The 21,670-nt window shown below is 35.7% G+C and overlaps 1 protein-coding gene across 18 annotated transcripts in view; it reads left to right on the top strand.

Moving 5' to 3' along the window:
* Positions 1 to 21,670, top strand: part of TBL1XR1 (TBL1X receptor 1) — a 201,728-nt gene that overhangs the window by 29,228 nt on the left and 150,830 nt on the right. Inside the window, exon 2 of one of the 18 annotated variants that reach the window (XM_037840324.1) lies at positions 4,963 to 5,210. The exons of the other annotated variants lie outside the window; for them this stretch is intronic. The gene's annotated coding sequence lies outside the window, so the exon portion shown is untranslated. The remainder of the gene's footprint in view (positions 1 to 4,962; positions 5,211 to 21,670) is intronic. 18 annotated transcript variants of the gene reach the window in all.

The raw sequence follows: 21,670 nt of genomic DNA on the forward strand, positions 1-21,670 counted from the left end.
ACAAGTTAAATTAGATAGTGTGCTACAGAAAATAGAAATTTTGCACCAAATAAACGCCTCTTCCTTTGGCCTCACATAGAAGTTAAAGTTTTAAAACACTGTCAGTATCGTCCTTTATCCTTTAGTCTAATTTGCCTTAGTCCTAATTAGATGCATTTCTTTCATATCACTCATTGAAGTCAGAACTCTTTTTCAGCTGTCTAACCGTTGCTGTGTGAGGTAATACTGACATTCATAGCTGCTGAACTCGAGCTCTGAACTTCAGGTATCACACAGATACCCGAAGTTCCATAGACCAACCAGGCTTGACCAACAAAGAGCTCAAGAGGCTTTGTTTTTTATGTAACCCCCCAAAATAGGAAAAAAATGCGTTAAACTGATGGTTTTCTTCTCACTTAGAATTTTTATTTTGTACTTTTAGGTGTGGTTTTCTATTATATACTCCTCTTGGTAATAAATGAGAAGGGAAAGTATAAATGAAATTACCTATTCAAACTTTTTCATATGTGGAGTAGGACTGAATCACTTTTTGACTTATCAGTGTGTTGTTTCTCCATTTAGCATTGTCCTTTGTACCATTGAGTGTTTGTGTGAAGCATTTATAAAAAGATGTAAAGCACTTATTAAAATAATTCTTTAGAACAACTAAAGAGCGGAAAAGAATGAAAATAACATTAAAAGAGCTAAAAGGCATAGCCACTGGTGCTGTGCTCTTAAGCTGGCTTTGCAGTTATATAAAGCTAGCGTTTTATTTTACTTCAGCTTCAGGAATCTTGGTAAACATTTTCAAATCTCCACCTCTGGTACCCCTTCGTCTTAACAATTTGATATGTAGAGAGTTTCAGAGAGTGGTCCACTTTGGTTTCAGGGTTTTTCTCTCAAGCTGCTGACCCCATTTGCAAATGTTGATGCTGGTTGTGTACTTAACAAGCAATGACAGACAGGTACGATGCTACATGGCCAACACAACATGTAAGACAAATTCCAATTTCAGACAAGTTAAAAGAATGTGTGTCTTACAGTTAATGACTACAGTATGAAATCAAACAAATACATTTTTTTGTTTGTTGTGCTATCCAAGTTAAGAATCAGAATATTTCAATAACTGTTCAACAGTTGAAGTTTGTCTGTGTGTATGAATATCTGTGGTATATGTAAAATTTTCCATAGTTTAGAGAAGGGTCAAAAAAAAAAAAAAGCCCTGCCATGTATGTAACTGAAGTATTTACTGTTTTCTAAACACGTGCAGCCTTGACCAGTGCTGCTTGGGGGAATCAGTCTGGCACTGAGGGTGATTTTATGATAATTACCTTTTTATAGGACTGTGCATGCTTACTGCTGAGTTCAAAGCCTTTTGCTTGTATTTTATTAATTGAAATGGAATTAACCTAATGCTCGTAAGTTACATAAAAACAGGCGGTAGGTGCAGGAACTAATCTGTTTGCGTACTGCTGATAAAAGTCTACTTTGTTCAGTATGGGTTTTGGGAAAAAGAACTCAAAGGGCATGTAGACTAGTTAAAAGCAAATGAAAAGTAGAGAAGGCAATAGCTGGCTCAGATTATATGAGGTAATGATAGGCAAAAAATCATAAAAACAACAAAACATTAGGACAGAAATGGAAAATTATGTTATTAAACATTTACCAAATAAAAAAAAATAGGCATGTCTGTATACATGTATGTATATAAAATTGCTGTTTTACTGGCTTGACTTGTTAGTATTTAATATAGATATATATATGCTTAAAATTTGTTTTAAGTTTATAGAATGCTTTAGGTCTTTAGACATGTTTTATGATACAGGACTCTGGGCTTCAAATGACAAAACCCAATCATCTAGTGCTTGATGGAGAAACAGTTTATTGGAAGGTAGCTCATGAAATGTGGTGCAGTTCTGTATCTTGGAATTAGGAACAAAATGGGAAGTAAGAACTTTGGTTGGAGACTCTTCTGGACTTCTGAGTCTTCTTTCTGTAACTAGATACCTCTGCTAATGTGGTCCACAGAGCAGCAAAACAAGGCTTCTAGCGGCTCGTTAATTTTATCTTATTTGCCCAAGTTCCTAGAGAGAAACCTTCTCTTACTTTTGTTTCCTTCCTCCCCATTTTTTCCCCTTTTTCTCAGATTATGTAATTTATTCAGGGTCATGTAAATCTGGCCCTCTAGCTGAGCTCTTATTCACTACTTTATACCCACTACTTAATATTGTTAAGTTAAATTAAATGTAAACTCTGAGCTCTGTTTCGTTAATGTGGTGGTGTCAATGGCCAAGACCCATTTATCAAAGCCTTTTTTTTTTTTTTTTTTTTAAATAGAAGTATGTTAAATTTTACTGAAACAAAATGTGGAGTCTGTGTGAGGGTATATAACTAGTGTCTTTGAAACTCAGGGGCCATTATAGCTTGTCTTAAGAACATGGATGGCCGTCATTAGTCTTTGCCTTAGCCCTGTGCATCCTTTAGCTAGCAGCTGTAATGTTACTTGCTTAGAGAGGACTTGATCTCAGAGGAGCTCATGCTTCTTCCAGCTGATTATAATTATACATTTACTTGGGTGATTTTGATTTTTCTTTTCCCACTAGATTGTATGTAACTCCATGAGGTCAAGGAGTGACTTATCTTTAGTATTTGGAAGAGGTGCTATAAATGCTTATTTTAAGAAAGGGGAGAGAATGGATATAACAACTCATGTTCCTGAAAATGTGATGAGAATTTTATGACTGTGTTTTCAAGTAGTTATTTTGATCAGACTTCTCATTCATATGTATGTGTGTAAATTATATATACTGCTTTTTATAAAAATAGAGGGTCCTTATTTTCATAAAGTGTATACTCCAAATCTTGTTATAAGTGGTAATTTACTTACCAGTTTCAAGGGAATCTTTTTAGCATTAGAGAATTGATATAATTTCAAGAAGCTTGTTCATTCTGTTTCGGAAGTGAGCTATTTACTTTTCTCAGCAGTAGGAATCAGGCCTAGCATTTTAAACCCATGATGGTAACTAATTTCTCCTTTTTGTCCGTTGTGAAAATCCAACTGAATACCACATAAAGTAAAAAACAACTTTGTCACTAGAGGAATTAAAAAAAAGTCTTCCTCTTTTTACATTTTAGAACAGATGGATCCAAACCTCTGATGTGATATATCTACGCTGAAGCTTTTTGAATGCTAATGATTTCAGGGATCGTATTGTATTTTCCTAACTTTATTTCAGAGGTGGGGAAAGAATATGTCCTTTCATTGGACTCAGTAGGTTAAATATGGCAGGTACAATGGATGTTCCTATTCTTGATTTATATTGAATTGTGTGGAAAAGAAATGATTTATTTAGTATTGCTTCAGGGAAGTTAGGCTAATTTTCTGGGCTTATATAACCTTAAGATTTTAGTGATTGTCTAATTTTCTTTAAGCTAGTGGTTTTCAATCAGGGTACTTAAGGAGCCATAGATCTTTAATCACATCCACACATAGATCAGTAGGTTTCTTAGTCGCTCTTAGTAACCACTTCTGAACTTTCTCCTATAATGGACTCCATAGCAACTCACAGTATTTTCAATCCCAAATATAGAATGTGGAATTTAAGAATGTACCGAAGGATGAATGGCTCCACTCCTAGAATTGTGGCCTTGTTCAAAATTCTCATGTTTAAATTGGGACTTGCAACAGGTTTTCCTTTAAAAATAATGTTATAAAACATGTTTTGTTCTCTAGTGCTAAATGTCTTTTACTCCCTAGTAATTATAGATTGTTTTACTGAGAACTGCCGTGGTGGGAAGTTAAGATATATGAGAAAAATAAGTTGGAGAACAAAGGTTATGAGTAAACGTATTAAAACCTTTGAGGGAAAACTTAAAACAAAATGTGTTTACTGAAGATAGTGTTTATGACTTATATAATAAACTTTATTGAAGTATGTGTTGCATACAGTAAAACACACCTGTTTTAAGTGTACATTTCACTGAGTTTTGTGTTTTAAATTGTATAACTCCAATTCAAGGTAAATATGTCAGTCATTGGAAAAATTTTCCTTGTTCCCAGTTGCATTCCTTCCCTCCATTTTTTTTTATCATCATTTTATTGAGATATATTCACATACCACGCAGTCATACAAAACAAATCATACTTTCGATTGTTTACAGTACCATTACATAGTTGTACATTCATCACCTAAATCAATCCCTGACACCTTCATTAGCACATACACAAAAATAACAAGAATAATAATTAGAGTGAAAAAGAGCAATTGAAGTAAAAAAGAACACTGGGTACCTTTGTCTGTTTGTTTCCTTCCCCTATTTTTCTACTCATCCATCCATAAACTAGACAAAGTAGAGTGTGGTCCTTATGGCTTTCCCAATCCCATTGTCACCCCTCATAAGCTACATTTTTATACATCTGTCTTCGAGATTCATGGGTTCTGGGTTGGAGTTTGATAGTTTCAGGTATCCACCACCAGCTACCCCAATTCTTTAGAACCTAAAAAGGGTTGTCTAAAGTGTGCGTAAGAGTGCCCACCAGAGTGACCTCTTGGCTCCTTTTGGAATCTCTCTGCCACTGAAGCTTATTTCATTTCCTTTCACATCCCCCTTTTGGTCAAGAAGATGTTCTCCGTCCCACGATGCCGGGTCTACATTCCTCCCCGGGAGTCATATTCCACGTTGCCAGGGAGATTCACTCCCCTGGGTGTCTGATCCCACGTAGGGGTCCTTCCCTCCATTTTTAACCCCAGGCACCACTGATATGCTTTCTAACACTGCAGGTTTTTTTAATATAAATTCCATTTTGTGGTAGGTAGAATAATGGCCCCCAGATCCTTGGAGCCTGTAAATACATTACCTAATATGAGAAGAGATTTTTCAAATGTGATTAAATTAAAGGATTTGAGATGGGGGAGATTATTCTGGATTATCTGGGTGGGTTCAATCTAATCACCCCAGTCCTAAAAACAGAGCCTTTTCCAGGTGTAGTCAGAGGGAGATGTGACTACTGAATGAAGAATGGTCAAGAGAACTACAACTTTGCTGGCTTTGAAGTTGGAAAAAGGGGGCTGTAAACCTGGGAGTGTTGGTGTCCTCCAGAAGCCGGATAAGGCAAGGATGTGGATCTGCCCAGAGCCTCCAGAGAGGATTGCAGTCGTGCTGACACCTTGATTAAAAATCAACCCTAGTGAGAACGTTAGCTCAGCGTCGGGCTTCTAACCCACTGAACTGTAAGATATTATATGTGCTGTTATAAGCTATTAAATTTGTGATGATTTGTTAGAGTTGCAATAGAAAGTAATACATATAGTCTTTTATTTTGTGGGTGGCTTTTTTTTTTTTTTTTTTTTTTTTAAAGATTCTTCATGCTGTTGGCTTTATTAGTTCTTTGTTATTGTGAGTACCGTTCTGTTATATGGATGTACCACATTTTTTTTTTTTTTTTTAATCCATTCACCTGTTGATGGACGTTTGGATTGTTTCTAGTCTGAAGAATTAGAAATAAAGCTGCTCTGAACATTGGTGTATTTCTTTTTACCTAGGAGTGGAATTGCCAGGTCAAGTGGCAAGTCTATGTTTAATTTTATAACAAACTGCCAAAGTGCAGTTGTACCAATTTACATTTCCACCACCAGTGTATGAGGGCTCCAATTTTTTTTTAATTATTTTTTTTAAATTTTATTTTGAAATAAATTCAAACTTACAGGAACAGTAGCAAAAATAATACAAACCCCATACACAGAAGTCCAGCGTGCCTTGATCCCCCTCCCCCAATACCCTGATCTACCAACTTTAACATCCTGTCACACCATTTCTTTCTTTCCTTCCCTCCCTCACTCCCTATCTATCATCCATCATCTTTTGCTTTGTCAGACTTCTTAATTTTAGGCATTCTAGTGGGTTTGATGTAGTATCTTTGTGTTTTTTATTTTCATTTCCTTGATGACATTTATTTTCTTTTGTGTTCAAATATGTTGCTCATTTTTAAATTTAGTTGTTTGTATTATTGTTATAGGTTTCCTTATATATTCTGGCTACAAGTCCTTTGTCAGATATATGTAAAATATTTTTTCCAGCTAGCGGTTTGTTTTTTCATTCTGTTAATGGTACTTTTTGTACAGCAGAATTTTTAAATTTTCTTTTATAATGTGTACTTTTTGAGTCTTAAGAATGTACCCTGTGCTTGTTTTGGAGATTTAGCTTTTACATTTAGGTCTGTGGTCCATTTTGATTTAATTTTATGGTCTGATAAAAGTGATGAAGTTCATTTTTTTCCCCCATGTTTTTGTCCAGTTGCTTCAGGACCATTTGTTGGGAAAAAAAAAAACACAAAAAAACAAACAAAAAACTATCCTTTTCTCTTTGAATGACCTCTAGTACTTTTGTAAAAAATTAGCTTTTTAAAAAATATATATTATGTACATGATCATATTGTCTGTGACTAAAGACAATTTTACTTTTCTGTTTTGGATGCTTTTTGTTTCTTTTTCTTGCCTTATTTCAACTGGGTGGGGCCTCTAGTAGAATGTTGCATAGTAGTGATGCAGAACGTTGTTGACTATTCTCTATTAGGGCAAAGCATTCAGTCTTTCACTTATCAAGTATAATGTTAGTTGCTGATATTTTTTAGTTGCCCTTTATGAGATTGAGGAAGTTTCCTTCAATTCCGAGTTTGTTAGACATGTTTTTGTGAATGGGTTTTGAATTTTGTCAGTGCTTTTGAGGCATCTACTGAGATAATATGTGTTTTCTCCTTTGTTTTGTTAATATGATGAATTATATAGACTCATTTTCAGTTAAACCATTCTTGCTTGCTTTACAGGGAAGACCCAGCTTGGTCATGACTTGCTATCCTTTTCATAGATTATTGATTTGATTTGCTAATACTTTATTAAGGATTTCCCCATCTGTGTCCATGAAGGATGTGCATTTAGAGTTTGTTGTTGTTGTATTGTTTTTGTCTTGTTTTAGTATTGGGTAATGTTAGCTTCAGTAAATGAGTTGAAAAAATGTGTTCCCACTTCCATATTTTAAAAGAGTTTGTGTAGGTTTTGGTATTCTTTCTTCTTTAAATGTTTAATGAAATTCACCAGAAAGGCCACCTGGGCCTGGAGTTTTCTTTGTGGGAAGGTTTTGATAGCAAATCAAATTTCTTTCATAGGTAAAGAACTGTGGTAGATTTTCTGTTTCTTCTTGAGTTATTTTTGGTAATTTGTGCTTTCAAGGAATTTTTCTATTGTAATTGGAATTTATCAGCTTAATCTTATCGATAAATCATAATTTAAAAATATCTGTAAGATCTGTATTCATGTTACCTTTTTCATTCTTTATAATTAGTAATTTGTGTCTTTGTCTTATTTTTACCTAAGGTATATCACTTTCATTGATAGATTCTAAGACACAGACTTTTGTACCACCACTTTTTCTCTATTGCATGTCTGTTTTCTATTATATTGATTTTAGTTCTTATTTCCTTCTATTTACTGAATTTAATTTGCTTTTTTTAATTTCTTAAATTGAGATGAATATCAAATCTCAGTTCTTTTTGTAATATAGAACATTTAGAGTGCTGTTTTAGCTGCATCTCACAAATTTTTTTATTCTTTAAAATTTTTTTTTCATCTTTGTAAAAGCATATTCTATATTACAGAAAACTTTGATAATAGAGTAGAAATATAAAGGTAAAACCTAAACTTACCCATAATACCAGAAGCCAAACAGCTGAGAATATTTTCGTATATCTCCTTCTATGGCTTTTTTTGTGCACAGTAATATAATTGCAATCATAGTGTGTAGCAACATTTGGACTTTTTTCCAGTTAACAGTAAACTGTGGGCATTTCCCACATTATTTAACTTTTTAATTAAACATATTTTAAGCATTTCACTATACAGTTGTATCATGATCTGTTTGACCAATTCCTATGCCATGTCTCCCCATTCTGAATCTTTTTCAGCATAAACAATGTGAGAAACATGGACACATCTGTGATTGTTTTCTTTTGGATGTGTTGCTTCTATTTGAATCCATGGGTTGTCAGGTTGATTTTCTTTAAGGATCTTAGGTACTGTCTTGCCTCCCTTTCCAAATGAGGCAGAGTGTGAGGGAATAAATGAATGATAAACTATCAAACAAATCGGATAATGTTACACCTTTTGGGTTAGGACCCTCGGAATCCTTCTCAGCCCCTCCCTTTCCTACACCAAATCATCTCTGAATCTCAAATTATTTTTGAATCCTATCAGCATCACCTCTGGATTTCCCGTCTCTCAGGCATCTTCTGCCATTTCACCCCACATGCTGAATAATTCAGTAATGTCACAGGTCCTTACTCTTACCCTTGCCCTGTCCTCTGCTTGAATATTGTTCTGTTCCTTGACCACCTGACAAACTCCTATTCATCTTTCAGGACTCTACTTTGGTATCCCTTACCTACATGAACCCTTCCTCCAGGTGTAATATTAACCCCTATGGGCTTCTGTGATCCTTCTGCTGGTCTCCCCTGGATTCCCAGGCGCTGGTTCCTTGTGGGTTGCATTAGAGAGACAATAGAGTATAGTGATTAAGATCCTGACTACCTGGATTCAAATCCTGCTGCTACTAGCAAGAGGCTCTGCCTCTTCTAAGCCTTAATTTCTGGGATAAATAATAGCACCCCCCCCATTTGATGTTGTGAGGATGAGTTAATATGAGTTAATACCTGTAAAGGGTATAGTCTCTGGCACACAGTAAGCCCTCAACCACTGTTAGCTCTTAGATTATCTTAAAAACAAGACTGGAAAACCAGGTGCGGAAATGACAGTTTAATTTTTAGTTTGTCCTCCTTTTTTCTTTAAGTATTCTTGAGGTCAGCATGACTTCTTTATTGATTCCTTATGAATCAATGAATGTGTTATGAATCAGTTTCTAATGAATATGTCTATGGTGTGTGGTTTCTAGATTATTTTGGACAGTTCCTGTTGGATGTATGTATGTATTAAAAGTGTGGGTACTGCCGCAATTTTTGATAAACTTTTCATTGTCATTTAATTCAAAATAATTTCAAATTTTCCTTGTGAGTTGTTCTTTGACCCTTTGGTTATTTAAGTTGATGTTTAATTTCTAAATATTTGGAGATTTTCCACATTTTTCCTTTGTGGTCAGAGAAAATACTCTAATGTAAATCTTTTTTGATTTATTTATGTCTCTGCATGTCATCTGTTTTGATGAATGTTCAATTAGCACTTACAGATTTTTATTCTACTCTTGTTGGCATGTATTCTATAAATGTCAACTAAGTTAGTAGTGTCATTCACATATTCTATATCCTTGATATTTGTGTTTAGTTTTATTACAGAGAAGAGTGTTAATCTCCTACTATAAATGTGATTTCTCTGTTCTTTAGTTGTGTCAGTTTTCACATCTTATACAGAGTTTTCTTTGTATTCTGGGCTGATAATCTGTCTTTTACTTGGATTTAGGTCATTTATATTTAGTGTGATTGGTTGAATTTAAGTATACCATTCTGATGTTTTTTTTTCCTATTTGTCTCATCTGTTCTTTTCTTTTTCTTGCCTTCTTGTAGAGTTAGTAATTTTTAGCATTCAATTTTATTTCCACTATTGGCTTATTAGCAATACCTTTTTGTTTCCTTTTTTTAGGGTTTACTCTTTGCAGACTTTTCACAGACTACATTCAAGTAAAATTGTAGCATTTAAGTGCTAAATGATGTGAGACTCTTGTTATATGTCTGTGTCTGTCTTCCCTTTTTGTGTTATTTTTTGTACTACTACTACCTACTGATGCTATAAACTTGGGGATATATCATTATTTTTGATTTAAAAAGCTACCATTTACAGCAGGTTAAAAAATGAGGAAAAAAGTCTTTATATTTGTATGCATATATACCAGTTACAGCATGCTTCATTCTTTTGTGTAGATCCAAGTTTCTACCTGTCATTTTCTTTCTGCTGAAAAAGTTCTTTAATATTTCCTCTAGTACAGTGAGGAATTTAATTAGCTTTAGTTTGCTTGAAAAAGTCTTTATTTCATCTTCAGTTTTGAAGGATATTTTCACTTGGGTATAGAGTTAAATTTTGTCAGATTTTTACTGAAAATCTTAAAGCTGTCTTTCCACTATCTTCTGCCTTGCATTGTTTTTTTATGGGACAGTTGCAGTTCTTATCTTTGTTCCTCTGGATTTATTTTTTTCTTGCTGGATTTATCATTTTTCTTTTTAACAATAATTTGCAACAATTGATTATAAAAATGTGTCTTGTGTTTTTTTTTTTCTATTTATTTTGCTTGGGTTTTGTTGAACTGCTTAGTGCTGTGGGTTTGTACTTCATAAAATATCAAAAATATTATGTATAATTGGGATATATTTTCTCCCTACCCTATTTCTGCAACCCCAGTTGCATGTATGTTTGACGGCTACTCTTGACTTCTTTTAAAAATTAATTTCAACCTTACAAAACACTTGTGGGATCTAATAGAAACTGAAATTTTAATTTCAAATTTAAAATTCTCTGTACTGCTCCTCTGAGTTTACTTTGGCACTCTGGAGTGCCTCAGTGTGTAGCTGGTAACTGAAGAGTACCTGTAGTTATATTCAGAAAATTTAGGAAGGTCTTGTGATATACTCCTCATATGTTGTAAGGACCTGTTGTACTACAATTGAATATTATTGAAGATGCTGTTTATTTTCATGAGAACATATGATAGAAATGTCTTTGTGGTTTCAGGAACAGGAATTGTGTAACCCCCCTCCCCCCCCATTGTGACTGTGAATCTTTTTTTTACCAGATTCAGGTTCTTTATTTAAAAAAATTTTTTTTCCATTTGCTGCTAGAAAGTTTAATATTTTAGCAAGTGTTTCTGTGCACTAGCTTCATTCCTGCTTTCATTTACTTTTCTGTCTTTATTTGTATTATGTATTGTTTAATTTTTAAAATGTATTTATTCTTTTTTTATATGCATCACTAAATTATTTTTGAAGAAAAGATTTGATATAATTCTAGGTAAAGGAATTTTTGATTGGTGAAGAATTATTCTGTACTGTTATTATTACATTTTGGCTTTGCCATTAATCAAATATGGGGCTCTGGGTAGGTCATTTTACTTCTCTCTGAGCCCGTGAAAGGTAGTAATGATATGTATCTTAGCTACAGACTAGTCTTCAAGCAGTGTAGTGCTGCTGGGTGTCATCAGCTGAAGAGAATTGAGGGAGGAAATTGTGAGGCGCTAAACAGACTTTTGGGAAAGTGCCAGAAAGATGGAAAAAGAGCATAAGGAGATGGAAGCAATTATAAATCAATTTGGGCTAATCAAGAGCAAAGTAAGTGACGGCTAGAAAGAACTATATTGAAAATTTAAAGAAAACAAAGAGAATTATACAGACCCCAGGGCCAACACTTGCCTGAGTAGGTGAGGGAAATAATTATGGATTATTGGATCGTTTCCTGCAAAAGCTGAGAGAAGTTGTGGGACTCAAATTAGTCAAGTATTTAGCTCCGGGGCTCAAATTAGTCAAGTATTTAGCTCTGGAGAAATCAAAAAGAAGGATAGTGGCCTGAGAATGAGAAGTGAGATGCATAATCCAGAGTAAGTGTAAAAAAGAAGGGTCCTGTAGACTGTAAAAGATGGAAGCATCTTTTTAAGTTTTTCACATAATCAGCTCATTGGGTAATCTAACTGAAGTTTTAATTTGCTTTAACTTTTTCCTTGAAATTCTCTGTTACCCATTTGAATCAACTGGAAACATTATATTTAGAAGTATTTAGTCAAGAGCACTGACTCTGGGAAAATTCCTTTTACCCTTTGGTGGTGAAAATTCTGAGATTTCACTGTATCTGATACAGGGAATATACTGCAAATGTTCTGAGGTATACAGCTCTTTGCACACTCAGCCTAGTTATTGTTTCATTAAGTAGTCTCTTACCAACCAACAGAATCAAATGCAACTTTTAAATACTGCTTTTGATACACACAAGACAAAATGAAGCTATACTGAGACATATATAGTTAAACAATACTTCAGAAGTCACAGTGGTGTGATGTCAAATTTCAGCATGGCCCTACTGTGTAGTTTTGAGGGTCATAGATCTGCCTCTCTGCTTACTTTTGATTTTACATACTACAGTGATTCTGGGCAAATGACCTAACTTTTTGCTCACAACAGCTGTTTTATCTGTTAAACAAAGGAGTTGAACAGCATCTTTAAGATGTGTTTAGATTCTGTGATCCTGTGGTTTTGTTTATTATTCTTACTAGCTTTTCTGAGCTACCTTAGAAACAAGTTAATATTTGTAACCTTATTTTCATAAGAGAATGAGTTTAAAGTTTTGAAATACCAACTCACATTCCAAACCTTTCAAAAAGATGGTGGATTTGTATTATGTGGTAAAGTCAAATCTTAGAGTCTCATAAGTTCCATTTGTGTCTTAATTTTTAAATGAAGGTAACATAAGAAACTTTGTGACTATTTCTTTTTATTTTTTACTGCCTCCTTACTCTTTTCCAGCCTACCTAGCCCTCCTTATGTGAAATTGTGTCATAGTGTCTGTAGATAAATATTTAGTAAGTTGTCTTCTCAACTGTATGGCACTTGAACAAAAGGCTTATATATGGCTTATATTCATCCACACAGAAAAGTCATATTGGGGGTTAGGGATAGTCAGGTAGAGCTTGGAATTTTACCAACGGATGGAGGAAAAAAAAAAGAGTTTCAAAACATTATGAAATTACATGACACGGAGAAACAGTGCCTGAATCTGGGAACTTCACAGGGGCTAAATGATTTGTTTGTTAGGTAACAATCAAACAAATTTGTTTGTCAGTCTGTAGTTGCTGAAAGAGGAGGAAAGCATAGGGGATTGGTCACTTTTCAGTGACCTGGTGACTTTTGGGCTCTGGAATTAGGCATGCAGAGAGGGCAACTATCCTATTTAGCAGCTGTCTAAATTATTACATGTTTCAGTAAACTACTTATGAATTTCTGTGCTTTTTGACTCATTTTACCTAGTTGTAAGGAATTGGGTACACTATCCCCTGCTAAAATGTCAACCCCTTTGACACTACACCAAATTTGTTCCTCTTCCGTATTAATTCTGCTCCCCCATTCCACCCTCCACACCCCCAAAACACCTTAAATGCTGTTTGCTTATTTATTAATTTTAAAATCTCTCCTATTGCTCCTTTTTTCAGTCTCTAGAGAAGGAGAATAGTTAAGGGTGCCTTTGGCTCTTGGTTACTAGCATCCTCAGATTGTCTTGAAACACGTCACGTGACCAAGGATGATACAAATACATACATACCTACGTTAAGACTTAATTTATATTGGCCTTTCCTCAGTTATTCTCAAATACTTTTAGAGCAGGGTTTGTCAAACTTTTTCGGTAAAGGGTCAGATGGAAAATATTTTATACAACTATTCAGCTTGGCTCTTGTAATGCGAAAGCAGCCATGGCTTGTATGTAAATGAATGGACATGGCTATATTCCAATAAAATGTTATTTATGATTGACACTAAAATTTGAAGTTCATATAATTTTCATCTTTTTTGCCTCCAACCATTTTTTTTAATTAAATTCAGTTTTATTGAAATACATTCACACACCATACAATCATCCATGGTATACAATCCACTGTCCACAGTATGATAACATAGTTATGCGTTCATCACCACAATCTATCTCTGAACATTTTCCTTACATCAGAAAGAACCAGAACAAGAATAAAAAATGCAAGTGAAAAAAGAACACCCAAATCATCCCCCCATCCCACCCCATTTGTCCTTTAGTTTTTATCCCCATTTTTCTACTCATCCATGCACTAGATGGGGGTGTGATCCACAAGGTCTTTACAATCACACTGTCACCCCTTGTAATCTACATTATTATATAATTGTCTTCAGGAGTCCAGACTGCTGGGTTGGAGTTTGGTAGTTTCAGGTATTTACTTCTAGCTATTCCAATACTTTAAAACCTAAGAGGTGTTATCTATATAGTGCATAAGAATGTCCACCAGAGTGACCTCTCGACTCCATTTGAAATCTCTCAGCCACTGAAATTATTTCGTCTCATTTTACATCCCCCTTTTGGTCAAGAAGATACTCTCAGTCTCACGATGCCGGGTCCACCTTCATCCCTGGGAGTCATATTCTGCATTGCCAGGGAGATTTACACCCCTGGGAGTCGGGTCCCATGCAGTGGGGAGGGCAGCGAGTTCACCTGTTGAGATGGCTCAGTTAAGAGAGAGAGAGGGCCACATCTGAGCAACAAAGAGGTACTCGGGGGGGGGGGGGACTCTTAGGCACTATTACATGCAAGTTTAGACTCTCCTTTGTGGTAATGAGCTTCATAAGGGCAAGTCCCATGCTCGAGGGCTCAGCACATCAAACCTCCAGTCCCAATGTTTGTGACAGCATCAACACCAGTCCAGGTGAGGATGTCCAGCACATCCACACCTTCCCCCAGATCCTTGGGTTTGTCAGACTTTTTCTGTAAAGGGTCAGATGGAAAATATTTTATACAACTATTCAACTCGGCTCTTGTAATGTGAAAGCTTGTATGTAAATGAATGGACATGGCTGTATTCCAATAAAATGTTATTTATGATAGACACTAAAATCTGAAGTTCATATAATTTTCATCTTTTTTGCCTCCAACCATTTTTAAATGTTAAACTATTTTTAGTTAGTGGGCTGTACAAAAACAGGTTGGATTTGGCCCATAGACTATAGTTTGCCAACTCCTGTTTTAGAACAGAGAAGATAAATTTAGCTTCAGTTGCTTTCCTGTACTATTTGAGTAGTTGTAGAATTAATATAATATAGAATTAACAAAATAAGCTTTCAAATCTAAGAAACCTGATGCCAGCAAATTACTTTATCTTTCAAATTCTGTTTTCTTATGTAAAGTGGGAATAATACAAGTATTGCGAATTATAGTTCCTTATTGTAACTAACTCACTTGTGTAAGCAGAGTAGGGAATGGTAATGAATATTAGGTAGTTCACAGAGTCACTGGGGAGAGCTAGAGATGTAGACTTGGTGTCTGAGCTTCTGGGAGCATTGTCCCAAACCATACCTTAGAACTGGCTTTGAGAAAGCTGCTGATGCTGAGCACTAAATGCCTGGTGCTCACCTTGATTGCAGATGCTGTTGCTGTTGGCTCTGGGTGCAGTCAGTGACAGGACCTCTGCTGGCAACTTTTGAAAAATGGCTAACATTGCTGCTGCCACCATCAAAAGCCAAATGTGTCTGCTGCCTTGGACATGAGGAAAAATGGAAGCTTCACTCATTGTTTGTTTCTAAACCAAAGTATTTTGGAGGTTTATTTTTTAGGATTATGAATAATATGATTTGTCCTAACAATATAAGGGAAGCTGGGAATTTTAAGTTCTAATTTCTTCATCGGGGCTGTGGATCTCATAATGTAGAAATATCCACAAATTTAAAAATCTGTTCAAACCATGATGGGTGTGATGAATATGATGGCGATCCACAGCAGTAGACACTTAATTGTCCAACATCTGCATATATATCGCCTTTTGTACTTCAACCTGAAGCCACTGTATTGAGCTCTATAATTGAAACAACTGTAGTAAGTCTAAAATGTGTGAAATGTTTGTGGTGTAAGTAGGTATGTGAATTGGCTTATTTTCCTTCAAAATATGGAGGTTATTAGTAATGGGTTTATTTCCATCGTAGCCAGAATAAGGTCATTTATAAAAGCCAAGGGTCTGTTTCAAGGAGGCAAGCTGCTGCCTCTGGAGTCCAAGTATAATCAGCTTGCTACCAGGTAGCCTGTGAAATACGGCACAGTTTGGTGTCGGGTGAGGGGACTCAGAGTTTATTGCTGCTTATGGTAGATTGTATCATTCAAAATACTTGCTTTCCCGGTTTACTGGGCTTCTCTCTACAGGGCCCCTCCCTGTTAGAACAGTACTTCCTTGATCCCATTCTCATAAAGCTTATCTCTGGGACTTGCTTTGGCCAGTGGAAAATAAGTAGATGTGATGTGTCATGTCTGAGCAGAAGCTTTAAGAGCTGTTGTATGAATTGATCATTGCTTATTTTCCTCTGCCACAGGAAAAACAGGTGGCTGCTGCTTTTGCCACGACCCCAGAAGGAAGATAACGTGTCGCCAACCCACAGGCAACATAATGAAAATGAGAAATACATTTTTATTTTTGTAAACCAGTGATTCTCAAAGTGCTGTTTGTGGAACTCAAGACCATTTCAGGGTTGAAATTATTTTAATAATTCCAGTTTTTCACTGTGTTGACATTTTTATTATGGTTCAGATGATGGGGAAAGCAGTTAGGCCAGTGCTTGCTTAAACAGACAACAGGGCACCATCACCTGGCCAAGTCGACACATGAACCTAACCATCACAAAGTGAAAACTAGAATTTTGGAAAATTATCAACCACTGTGTTTGAGAGTTTCCCGTACTTAGAATTTTTCTGATGAGATTGGTAGTGATAGTTGTGGATGCAGTATATTTTATGTTGTATCATGAAATGCCAAGATTTGGGAGATCTCTCAAACTCAGTGAACATAATTAACTGATGGATGATGTTACCTAATCATGCATGAGTAAAAGATCATTCATATTGCCAGACCATTGTTTTTTAATCTAACAGTATAAAATGTTCATTCATATAATTTAATATTCCACACAATAATGAACCCTTAAGAAACTACCACTTGTTGAGTTTTGGTACAGTACTAAGGAAGAGTATTCACAACTATCTGAACAGGCTATGAAATAGTCCTCCCTTTTTCAACTGCATATGAGGCTGGGTTTTCTTCATGTACATCAACTAAGAAAGCATTGTGCAGTGATTGAAAGCAGAAGCAGATGTGAAAATCCATCTGTTGTCTATTAAGGCAGACCTAAAACATTTGAAAAAATCTGTAAAATACTCTTCTCATAATTTTTTTCTTTTAAATGTTATTTATATTAACATTTGTTTGCTTAAAAATTGAGGTAGTAAATACATAAAGATTTTTTCATTAAAATTTTTAAGGTAGTAAATATTGCTATAACCTTTAATTTTTTTTTATCTTCATTTTGAGATATATTCACATACCACGCAGTCATACAAAACAAATCGTACTTCCGATTGTTTACAGTACCATTACATAGTTGTACATTCATCACCTAAATCAATCCCTGACACCTTCATTAGCACACACACAAAAATAACAAGAATAATAATTAGAGTGAAAAAGAGCAATTGAAGTAAAAAAGAACACTGGGTACCTTTGTCTGTTTGTTTCCTTCCCCTATTTTTCTACTCATCCATCCATAAACTAGACAAAGTGGAGTGTGGTCCTTATGGCTTTCCCAATCCCATTGTCACCCCTCATAAGCTACATTTTTATACAACTGTCTTCGAGATTCATGGGTTCTGGGTTGTAGTTTGATACTTTCAGGTATCCACCACCAGTTACCCCAATTCTTTAGAACCTAAAAAGGGTTGTCTAAAGTGTGCGTACGAGTGCCACCAGAGTGACCTCTCGGCTCCTTTTGGAATCTCTCTGCCACTGAAGCTTATTTCATTTCCTTTCACATCCCCCTTTTGGTCAAGAAGATGTTCTCCGTCCCACGATGCCGGGTCTACATTCCTCCCCGGGAGTCATATTCCACGTTGCCAGGGAGATTCACTCCGCTGGGTGTCTGATCCCACGTAGGGGGGAGGGCAGTGATTTCACCTTTCAAGTTGGCTTAGCTAGAGAGACAGGGCCACATCTGAGCAACAAAGAGGCACAACCATAGGGAGGCCTAGCCTCTCCTTTGCAGCAACCGTCTTCCCAAGGGTAAAACCTGTGGTAGAGGGCTCAACCCATCAACCCACCAGTCCCCTATGTCTGTGGTCATGTTAGCAACCATGGAGGTGGGGTAGGCGAATACCCCTGCATTCTCCACAGGCTCCTCAAGGGGGCACTGCATCTTTTTTTTTCCTTGTTTTTCTTTTTTTTTTTTTAACTTTCCTTCGTTTTTAAATCAACTGTATGAAAAAAAAGTTAAAAAGAAAACAAACAAACAATAAAAGAACATTTCAAAGAGACCATAACAAGGGAGTAAGAAAAAGACGACTAACCTAAGATAACTGCTTAACTTCCAACATGTTCCTACTTTACCCCAAGAAAGTTACATAATATAGCAACATTTCTGTGAACTTGTTCCTACTATATCCATCAGAAATTAACAGACCATAGTCATTCCTGGGCATCCCCAGAACGTTGAATAGCTTATCTGTTCTTCTTGGATTATTGTTCCCCCTTCCTTAATTGCTCTCTATTGCTAGTTCCCCTACATTCTACATTATAAATCATTTGTTTTACATTTTTCAAAGTTCACATTAGTGGTAGCATATAATATTTCTCTTTTTGTGCCTGGCTTATTTCGCTCAGCATTATGTCTTCAAGGTTCATCCATGTTGTCATATGTTTCACGAGATCGTTCCTTCTTACTGCCGCGTAGTATTCCATCGTGTGTATATACCACATTTTATTTATCCACTCATCTGTTGAAGGACATTTGGGTTGTTTCCATCTCTTGGCAATTGTGAATAATGCTGCTATGAACATTGGCATGCAGATATCTGTTCGTGTCACTGCTTTCCGATCTTCCGGGTATATACCGAGAAGTGCAATCGCTGGATCGAATGGTAACTCTATATCTAGTTTTCTAAGGAACTGCCAGACTGACTTCCAGAGTGGCTGAACCATTATACAGTCCCACCAACAATGAATAAGAGTTCCAATTTCTCCACATCCCCTCCAGCATTTGTAGTTTCCTGTTTGTTTAATGGCAGCCATTCTAATTGGTGTTAGATAGTATCTCATTGTGGTCTTAATTTGCATCTCTCTAATAGCTAGTGAAGCTGAACATTTTTTCATGTGTTTCTTGGCCATTTGTATTTCGTCTTCAGAGAACTGTCTTTTCATATCTTTTGCCCATTTTATAATTGGGCTGTCTGTACTATTGTCATTGAGTTGTAGAATTTCTTTATATATGCAAGATATCAGTCTTTTGTCAGATACATGGTTTCCAAAAATTTTTTCCCATTGAGTTGGCTGCCTCTTTACCTTTTTGAGAAATTCCTTTGAGGTGCAGAAACTTTTAAGCTTGAGGAGTTCCCATTTATCTATTTTCTCTTTTGTTGCTTGTGCTTTGGGTGTAAAGTCTAGGAAGTGGCCGCCTAATACAAGGTCTTGAAGATGTTTTCCTACATTATCTTCTAGGAGTTTTATGGTACTTTCTTTTATATTGAGATCTTTGGTCCATTTTGAGTTAATTTTTGTGTAGGGGGTAAGGTAGGGGTCCTCTTTCATTCTTTTGGATATGGATATCCAACTCTCCCAGCCCCATTTGTTGAAAAGACCATTATGACTCAGTTCAGTGACTTTGGGGGCCTTATCAAAGATCAGTCGGACATAGATCTGAGGTTCTATCTCTGAATTCTCAATTCGATTCCATTGATCTATATGTCTATCTTTGTGCGAGTAGCATGCTGTTTTGGCAACTGTGGCTTTATAATAAGCTTCAAAGTCAGGGAGTGTAAGTCCTCCCACTTCGTTTTTCTTTTTTAGAGTGTCTTTAGCAATTCAAGGCATCTTCCCTTTCCAAATAAATTTGATAACTAGCTTTTCCAAGTCTGCAAAGTAGGTTGTTGGAATTTTGATTGGGATTGCATTGAATCTGTAGATGAGTTTGGGTAGAATGGACATCTTAATGACATTTAGTCTTCCTATCCATGAACATGGAATATTTTTCCATCTTTTAAGGTCCCCTTCTATTTCTTTTAGTAGAGTTATGTAGTTTTCTTTGTATAGGTCTTTTACATCTTTGGTTAAGTTTATTCCTAGGTACTTGATTTTTTTAGTTGCTATTGAAAATGGTATCTTTTTCTTGAGTGTCTCTTCAGTTTGTTCATTTCTAGCATATAGAAACATTACTGACTTATGTGCATTATCCTTGTATCCCGCTACTTTGCTAAATTTGTTTATTAGCTCTAGTAGCTGTATCGTCGATTTCTCAGGGTTTTCTAGATATAAGATCATATCATCTGCAAACAATGACAGTTTTACTTCTTGTTTTCCAATTTGGATGCCTTTTATTTCTTTGTCTTGCCGGATTGCCCTGGCTAGCACTTCCAGCACAATGTTGAATAACAGTAGTGACAGCGGGCATCCTTGTCTTGTTCCTGATCTTAGAGGGAAGGCTTTCAGTCTCTCACCATTGAGTACTATGCTGGCTGTGGGTTTTTCATATATGCTCTTTATCATGTTGAGGAAGTTTCCTTCAATTCCTACCTTTTGAAGTGTTTTTATCAAAAAGGGATGTTGGATTTTGTCAAATGCTTTTTCAGCATCTATTGAGATGATCAATTGATTTTTCCCTTTTGACTTGTTAATGTGTTGTAATACATTGATTGATTTTCTTATGTTGAACCATCCTTGCATGCCTGGAATAAACCCCACTTGGTCATGGTGTATGATTTTTTTAATGTGTCTTTGGATTCGATTTGCAAGTATTTTGTGGAGGATTTTTGCATCTATATTCATTAGGGAGATTGGCCGGTAGTTTTCCTTTTTTGTAGCATCTTTGCCTGGTTTTGGTATTAGATTGATGTTAGCTTCATAAAATGAGTTAGGTAGTGTTCCATTTTCTTCAATGTTTTGAAAGAGTTTGAGTAAGATTGGTGTCAGTTCTTTCTGGAAAGTTTGGTAGAATTCCCCTGTGAAGCCATCTGGCCCTGGGCATTTATTTGTGGGAAGATTTTTGATGACTGATTGGATCTCTTTGCTTGTGATGGGTTGGTTGAGGTCTTTTATTTCTTCTCTGGTCAGTCTAGGTTGTTCATATGTTTCCAGGAAATTGTCCATTTCCTCTACATTATCCAGTTTGTTGCCATACAGTTGTTCATAGTATCCTCTTATAATTTTTTTGATTTCTTCAGGATCTGCAGTTATGTCACCTTTTTCATTCATTATTTTGTTTATATGGGTCTTCTCTCTTTTTGATTTTGTCAGTCTAGCTAGGGGCTTGTCAATCTTGTTGATCTTCTCAAAGAACCAACTTTTGGTGATATTTATCCTCTCTATTGTTTTTTTTGTTCTCTATGTCATTTATTTCTGCTTTAATCCTTGTTATTTCTTTTCTTGTACTTCGTTTAGGATTGGTTTGCTGTTCATTTTCTAGCTTCTTCAGTTTATCCATTAGGTCTTTGATTTTTGCTCTTTCTTCCTTTTTAATATATACGTTTAGTGCTATAAATTTCCCCCTTAGCACTGCTTTTGCTGCATCCCATAGGTTTTGGTATGTTGTGTTCTCATTTTCATTCGTCTCTATATATTTAGCAATTTCTCTTGCTATTTCTTCTTTAACCCACTGATTGTTTAGGAGTGTGTTGTTTAACCTCCAGGTATTTGTGAATTTTCTAAGTCTCTGATGGTTATTGACTTCTAATTGTATTCCATTGTGGTCAGAGAATGTGCTTTGAATAATTTCAATCTTTTTAAATTTATTGAGGCTTGTTTTATGTCCCAGCATATGATGTATTCTGGAGAAAGTTCCATGAGCACTAGAAAAGTATGTGTATCCTGGTGATTTGGGATGTAATGTCCTGTATATGTCTGTTAAATCTAATTCATTTATCAGATTGTTTAGGTTTTCAATTTCCTTATTGGTCTT

The sequence above is a fragment of the Choloepus didactylus genome, chromosome 1 (assembly GCF_015220235.1).
Source record: "Choloepus didactylus isolate mChoDid1 chromosome 1, mChoDid1.pri, whole genome shotgun sequence".
NCBI lineage: Eukaryota > Metazoa > Chordata > Mammalia > Pilosa > Megalonychidae > Choloepus > Choloepus didactylus.